This window comes from Rhamphochromis longiceps, linkage group LG7 (assembly GCF_057381845.1).
Source record: "Rhamphochromis longiceps isolate RC_006_pf linkage group LG7, R_longiceps_female_GT1.1, whole genome shotgun sequence".
Classification (NCBI taxonomy): Eukaryota; Metazoa; Chordata; class Actinopteri; order Cichliformes; family Cichlidae; genus Rhamphochromis; species Rhamphochromis longiceps.
This window is the reverse complement of record NC_140563.1, coordinates 13,088,353-13,096,582: the sequence shown is the minus strand read 5'-3', so window position 1 is coordinate 13,096,582 and position 8,230 is coordinate 13,088,353.

Below are 8,230 nucleotides of genomic sequence, written 5' to 3'. Positions count from 1 at the left end.
GCCTTTAAAGGATGTTAACCAATATATATTCAATGCTCTCTTTTTAGACTCAGTTCTAAGGAGGCACTCTTCAAGCATGGCAGTGTTATGTGAGCAGCATCGCTGCTGCAGATTTCAGGAGACTTGAAATACCTTTTTTCGTCAGAGCGTCACTGCAGAGGAACATTCCCTCCAGGTGTTTATTGGCAACAAAATAAACTTAAAATAACTTTAGTTTGTTTTGAATTGAAAGTCTTCCTAAATGAAAATAAACAGCGATGCAGCTATGTGCTGCTGAATATTCTTTCCCTCGCAAATGAAAATATATTTGCTTTGTACGCTGTGGCGCTTCGGAATGTCATTTTATCTTATTTGATCTGATCGTTTCGACAAGGTCCAGAATTATTTATCGCCCTACGGACACTTTGAAGCCATTATGCTTTGTTTTATTTTGTATTTTTTCTGATTAAGGGCCTCGGTTGCAAGTCTATGCTAATGTCAGTATCTGGTGAAGAACTTTGCAAATGAAAGCAGCTGTGCTCTGATAAAAGGACGGTGAACACAAACACTGCATAACATTAGTAAGGTGCCGTTACTTCTACTGACTCATAATTGTCCAACATGCCTGGGAGATACAGGGATGAGTTCATGGGACTCAAAAAAAAAAAAAAATCCTCACCCCTTGTTTTGCATAATACTCAGCAGAAGCAGGGAGGGGCAGGTGTGAGTGATCTTCCCAGTGTCTCCAAGTCATTTTGTTTATCATTCAAATGCAAACCTTGTTCCATTATCCATGAGGGAGCAGGAGTAATGTGATAATGTCCCCTCATCTTTTGGTCCGAAGTGACAGCACTGTGCCATGTCATAGATGATGAGAGAGAAAAGACAGGCAGAGGGCCGAGCACAAAAACAGGTAATTACCTCCATACCTACAGTTTTAGAGAGGTGGCTCCTTCAGCATTCACATTTCTGTGTATTCTAATTAGACTAACCGGGCCACAGTCTGAGGACGAGGACACATACACCCGAGGACTTTGATGAAATCTGAGGTGTCAAGTAGACATGAAGGGACCACATCACTTGTGCCCTTCACTTTTTCGGTCTTGCATTTATGCTGAATACTGCAAAAGAGCCTCCTCATAGGGATCCTCTGCTTTTGTGGTGCGTGCTATGTGATTGATTATTTAGAGGAAAGCTCCACAACTCAAATCAGTGTGGAGCCAGCAAATAAAGTCAAATAACGAGGGAGAGTGCAGGTCTGAGGGAGGGAAAGATCTCAAGATGTTTTTGAAGCAAGTCAGAGTAGCCAAAGGCGAGCAGATCTTCACGCTTTCATATCTCCCCCTTTTTAATATTTCTCCCCATTTTAATGATGTGCTTCCTGTCCTTGAGTAAAGTTCTTCATAGCCAGTCTTTTTTGCCAGAAAGGATTTTTTTTCTCTTTGAAATAAAATGTAAGTATATATTTAGTCTCCTAGTTTAGAGGCTTACAGGCCGAGGCAGATATTCAAATTTGTGCTTTCAGGACTACGCCATTGCCAAAATGTTAACAATATTTTAATAAACAGTGTAAGTTCTGTGCTTAAGCTCTGCTGGAGGAATGTGAACCTTCAGTTTGTAAATTAACAAAAATAATCACATTGGCAAAAAAAAAAAAAAAAAGGTTTTTAAGGACTTTTCCAGTCATCTGCGTGTTACAAAGAGATCCCACTTATAGCATGTGAAAATAAACAGACGGGACTCAGTGTGCACATGCATAAGGTTGCATAAAGGAACGTGTAGGCTTTGCATGAAGAAAAATCAAATATTGATGATGATAGTGGAGAAAAACAATGAAAAACCAAAGCAGCAGACGGCTGTCATTACAACAGCTCTAAGTGTTTGAGGCCGGGATATCAAAGCCATTCCTTTGATATAAGCAGACTCACAAAGATCAGCTCTCCTTAAAAACCAGCTATAATGAAGGCATCTCATCACACTCTGTCCATGACAAGCCAGAGCGGCCTTGTACTTCCAGTCTCGAACCCTCAGGCCAGCTGAATATACCTGCATCTCTTTTTCTCCTCAACTAAAAAGGGGTAAAAGCTGGAATACGACATTTCTTAGTCTGTATTAGGCAGTGGAGGTAACTAGGGCCCGTGATGTGGAAATCATAAAATGTGCGAGACTGCACCTTTGAAATACAAAAGACCACGGATTTAAAAAGGGCACATTATAATAACCTGAGTATACTGAAGGCGTCAACTGTAGAGAAAGAGCGAGGGGTAAAAAAGCCAGGCTTCATATTATTTTACAAAAAATAATACAATAAACTAAAATAAATACAATCCAGAGAGGTTTGTATCATCTTTAGATTTTCTGTTACTAAATACTGCTCATAGATATGCTTAAAACTGATTTTTTTAAAAGATCATCATCTTTTTCTTTAGTCATATTGCCAGCATCTTGTTTATGCTCATTCCAGAAACAATTATATTTACAGTTGTAGTTCGCAGAGTTACAATAAAACGTTTAACAGCATATTGTTCTGCAACTTTTCCAGCAAAAACGTTAAAAGCAAAATATGTATAGAACAGCCCCCACCCCTCTTCCCCAGTCTTGAGGCAGAGATAGCCACTGAAAAAGTGCTGGTTCAGTCTCCTTCTGTCTCTGGGCATAGCTTTGATCAGTCCCACCTCAAGACTTATCCTGGAGGGAACCGTGCACTTCTATTCTCCATGGCTAATCATACTTCCTGTCTTTGTCTTTATGTGCTTTAGACAAGCGTCAGATAGAAGCACAGGAACAGATTTGCCCCGAAAACCTGGAGAATAAAGCCTCTGGTTGTGCTGCAGCTCATCTTTTCCAGCAGATTTCCTCATAAATATTTCCACAGTTTTTGGAGTGGTGGATTTCAACCCATTGCTGCTTTGAAAAAAGGGCTGCTTTTGAGAGACAAGGGAAGTCTTTCAGAGTTAAAGACGCGAGAGTATATGTACTGTATGTCACCTGACTTTAGCGTATTTTTAGCTGTACCTACAGTTGGTTGACAGAAGACATCAAGGCCAGGGGCTTATATCCTGCTTGCTGTAGAGCGCAGACACGATTTTCACAGAGCCTTGCCAAATGTGAGATGAGACCAAGGAGCGAAATAGTTAACAAAATAATTTCACATGCACAGCATATTCTTTGGGCTCGGGCGATATCGCTCTGCCTGCCACCAGTGGCACTTTTCACCAAGAAACCTGCTTTGTGTGTTTCGTGCAACTACAGAAAAGACCATTTATGCCAGGAGCCAAAAAAGAAGAAAAAGAAATAGACAAAAATCCCCTTTTCTTTTTTTCGGGGGGAAGCTGAAGGCTATGAAAACCATCCTGTGTTCTATTTTTGAACTGATTTCCATTTCCATGGCCACCTGAGGGAGGTCAGGCTGGTCCAGCCAACTTCCTCACAGGGACAAGGACTAACGGTGACAGGGACACAAACCATGTTCCATCCGTTCCAACACCCACGCCACTCATTATTCTCACTGGCACCATCAGGACTTTCACATGGATATAGAAATTAATCGCCATGAAGAAACAGAAAACAACAAAAATCCCTTCTCCTTTTACTTCTTTCTTGGTGTTTTTCTTCTGCTTCAAAGCCTGTAAGTCTCTGCTGTGCCTTAGGGTTAATTAACATGATCCAAACAGTGAATGATCAGAGAGAATGGGAAATCTCCAAAGGTTAAGTGTCACATGGGAAGCGTGTTGTCAGAAGACAAGGAGGTAGGCAGGTTCTTTTTTCTTCTTCTTCTTTTTTTCTGCTCCACGTTCAAAATCAAATGAGAGAGCAGAGCTGCTGCAGAGGGAAGAAATTTGTAGACACCTTTCCAAAACTTTGCATTTCTCTGTCAGAAGGGCAGAGCTTCACAGTCTGGCTTCAAACAATATCTGTAAATCCGTGACATTTTGATGAACAAAAGAACTCTGCAGGTTTCACCAACTTGTTCACCTTTCTGTATATCATTATCGTTCGCTTTAGAGAAGTACACACAACACAGTTTCATAATGTGATAAGCAAAAGATTTTTTTTGTGGGGGGGGCACATCCATCACAGAGTTAATCACTCCTTTTTAAAGACCTACTCATTGAGATTGAGTCTCCTCTTAGTATCACCACAGGGGGGAAAAAGAGAAAATGACTTCATGATCCACAGATATCCTGGATAGCATGTCTTGCAGGTGAAACTGTATGATTTCTCTCTGTAATAATTAACATGGGCCCCTCTTCTCTCCCTGTGGCTTGTCGCTGACATTTGGTTCATGCTTGAGTGTCTGCCTAGCTGATTTCAATCTCTTGCATGAAGGTGAGCCTGTGTTTGTGTATGCGCGCATGTGTGTGTGTGTGTGTGTGTAAGTGTGCTTGGGGTCCAGCGGCCAGTCTGACAAGGACATTAAAGACAGGACTTGCCTTCAGCAGATGGGATTAAGCATCATGACAATATGGATTAGAGACCCCCTCGGTCAGTCTCAAACCTCCAGCAGGTTAGAAAGTTGAAAGCCAAACGCTGAAACACAAACGAGTCTCGTCAGTGTGTTTGTGCTCTTGCAAAACCGCATTATGTAAAGGGTCGTATCTCACTCGCCGCTGAATAGATATTTGACAATTCCGAAAATTTATCACACGGATCTTTATACATTTTGACTGCGGTGACACGCCGTATTGATTTACGCCACGCTCGCGGGATGAAAACACCTCAGAATGGTCACCTCGCCCACCGCCGCAACAGGCCTTATTTAACATTATTACATTATGTATGCAAGCTTGAGTATGGATAATGGATGAATCTAAAGCAAAGCAGTTTAATTACCCACCATCATTCTGTCTCACCTAACTGCGGAAGCACACATCTTATTAGCCACGGTGTAAATAAACATTAATATGCCACCCTGATAAAGACTGTCCTCCTCCTTGCAGTTCTTTGTATATTATTATCATTGCTGCAAAGTACACACAAACTGATCCAGTGGCATGTGCAAACAACGGAAGAGATACTGAAGCTGGGGCCAGACTATTACAACCACTTCACAGAAAATTATCATTAGTGCATCTGGCTTGAGGCCACCCAGCCTCATCAAATGATTAAACCGTACAAGGAGTATTTTTACACGGATCTTGCGCAATTGCATGATATAAAACGGGAGCTTGCGCGTGCGTTATTTTTGTCAAAGAGGTGATCAAATCAGGCGGTTAACAACACTGTAGGCAAGGAGCGCTCTTTGTCAGAAAATTTCTTGCTGCGTTCTTGGCAGACCAGGGAGTGGCAGGACAGGCAGAGGAATGACGGACGTCTCCTTGGGCCAACCTGGGACGCGACGGTATGAATATATAGCATGCAGGTTAACCAGCCACCGGGTATTTTGATCCTTTCAGCACATAGCAACAGAGAGAAAGCTTCAAGCAAAGAGAAAACTCAGCATACAGTCCAGCTCTGAGCATCAAACACTGCTGATCTAATAAACTGCAGTATGTGAAATACCAGTTATCCCCTCGGGGCGAGCTTTTTAACAAACTAGATTGTGACTTGTACCACACATAATTGATACAAGACGTAATTATTAAGAAAGAAATGGGTTTTTTTCTACTTTACAAGTAGTTACTGTATCAAACATGCTGAACTGAAGCAGCAGCATCCCAGTTTGCTTCAAGTTTAACCTTATTAAGATTATTTTTTGGCTTCTCAAAATGACAGAAGCTGAACTCTTCAAAGACATAAAATGCAGTGCATGTACACAAAGCTCTTTTATAAACTTCTCCATATGTCTTTCGTGTCTGTAGATGGTCTGACTGGAGCCAAAACCCGAGAGGAGACAGGCCTTATTCTGCTCTCTTATGTTGTTTCAATCACCAGTCGACTGTACAAAGGAAGCAGCCTGATGGCATGACGAGTGCACAGCGCTCATCTGCCTGTGCTGTTGTCTCAGTTTGAGCCTCATAAAAGGAAGCGGGCCTGACGATGCCAGAGGCAGGGGATCCAGCTCTACGGTCTGAGCCGAGAAACATCAGCAGAGCGCCATTCTTTAGAAGGAGATGTCCTTCAGAGTGGTGCCAACTCTCCCTGGGGCAGCAGCATGAGACACAGCCTCTTATTTACCATATACAGGATCTCTGCGCGCCCTTAATGAGCCAGGATATTCAGCATCACAGAGACAAAGGCCGCGCTTTCACTGAAGAAGCTGTGGTTTTGCTGAATTAAATAATGATAATTACGAAAATATTAATCAAACTCGGGCTCTCACGGCTCTGTGGATGTGTTGAGGGAGCCCGGTCTTCCAGCTTAGCCTGTAGGAGTTCTGATTTAAAGTATGCCCGCGACCTATAGAGCTGCAGGCAAACGTGCAGACACACGCAAACACACACAGATGCACACAATTAAAATCAAACCCTGGTGGCCCCCTACTCTATAATTAAACACCCTTTGGTGCTCTGCACAAATATACTAAGCCAGGTTCAGATGCGTCAAGGAGAGAGGAGTGAAGGCAAGCGTGAAGAAGCTGTCGGTCCCTTACACTGGAAGTTCTGTTTAATGCAATTAATTAATAAAAAGCACAAACTAATACCTTCCCGGTGTGCAGTTGGTATGTCTGGCGGGGCAGCAGCAGCTATACAGCTGTACTGTGAAACTTTAATGCCGCTGGATGCCTAAAGCGATTGCCCGGGCCCTTTCTCTCAGGTGGGGGTGTGGGGCGGATGGGCGGGTGCAGGGCTTTTTCCACATATTCGATCAAACTAACAAAAATGTTTGAAAGTAGAAGAAGAAAAGGATTTTTGTGTGACCTTTAAAGACACTGAGGTACAGGTGCCTGACAGGATCCATATCAGGATCCAACTGACAAAAAAAACCCTCCTCACAGAGCTTTTTCCTAAATATAAAGTATTCCAAACTCTCTTCTGCTATTCAGATGTTATTAGGTGATTATATGGTATTATTCTTCACCTTTTAGACTTCAGAGTGCTTGTCATTTGGCTCTAGTTGTTATGGTAATGTGAGGTATTCCATCTCCTTCCCAGCATGCTCTGTTTGACATTCATGGGGTTAAAGTCCCCTGAATGATGAAGTGCCAGTGTTTGGGACAGTAAATTGCATCGTTTCAATTGAGAAGAGAGTTCCCCTTGGGTTTGCTGGAGGTCCCAACGGGCTGGCCTTGAACAGAACAGCATGTTGTACATCCATATAAAAAAAGTGAAAAATATGGTGGTACTTTTCCCTTTATGATGCAGAGATTAATCTGTCACTGTATGCGTGCATAAATCTCACTCACTCCTTTGCAAAATACTGTTTTATCTTACTTTATGCTATATTTTATTTTTTTATTGCTCATAAACACAAACCATCACAAAGGGCTAATGTTCTCATCAATATTATTACAAAATGACCATAAATCTGACGCCTTGTTAAAATTTGAAGCCGTTTCTCTTCTCAGCCATTCAACCACTGAAAATATTTGACAGAAGCATTATTTTATCAGGCGGTTTCTCCCACAGTAACAGATGGGCTTCTATCATATTTGAGCCACAGCACGCCGCTTTATTTTCGCAAGATTATTGCACTTTCCTTCCGATCCTTTCCTCATCGCTGTGTTCAGCAGCACTGAACTTGCCTTTTGGGGCTATTTTTTTTCCTTATACTTCAGTAGAAATGCCTTGACAACACTGTGGTGGTTATTTCATCCTGAGAGACCACAAACTAAACAGCAGAAACACGTTGTATAGACACTTGTTTAGTGGTATGCAAATCATCTTGGCCGGAGGTAAAATTAACATTTTCAATTAAAATATTAGCACCAAACAAACACAGAAAAACACACTAATGATTAAATCATCTTGATGGAATCTCATAGTGGAAACCGAAGCTTTTTTCTTGTAATTCTTTATCTGAAAACACGCAGCACTGCTCACACTGTACATTAATGTTTTTATGGTCGTGAATCTTTATGTTTGCAAATGAGGCTTGCCATCGAATGTCTGAATTGGAAGAAAATGTATACAGTATTTTTTTTTTATATTCAAAGCTCAGAAATGTATTTTCATTTCTTGTGCAGACAAAATGTTTTTTGTCATTTTCATTTCCTTTCACATATTTATAAAATGCCCAATAATTAAGAATAAGGATAATAATGGTGGGTAAAAAGGTTGCTGTTAAAAAAATATTTTGTCATATATCTTTTGTTTTTTTTTACATATCTGCATTCCTTCTGCAGATATAGGCAATGTAAGGCCCAGAGACA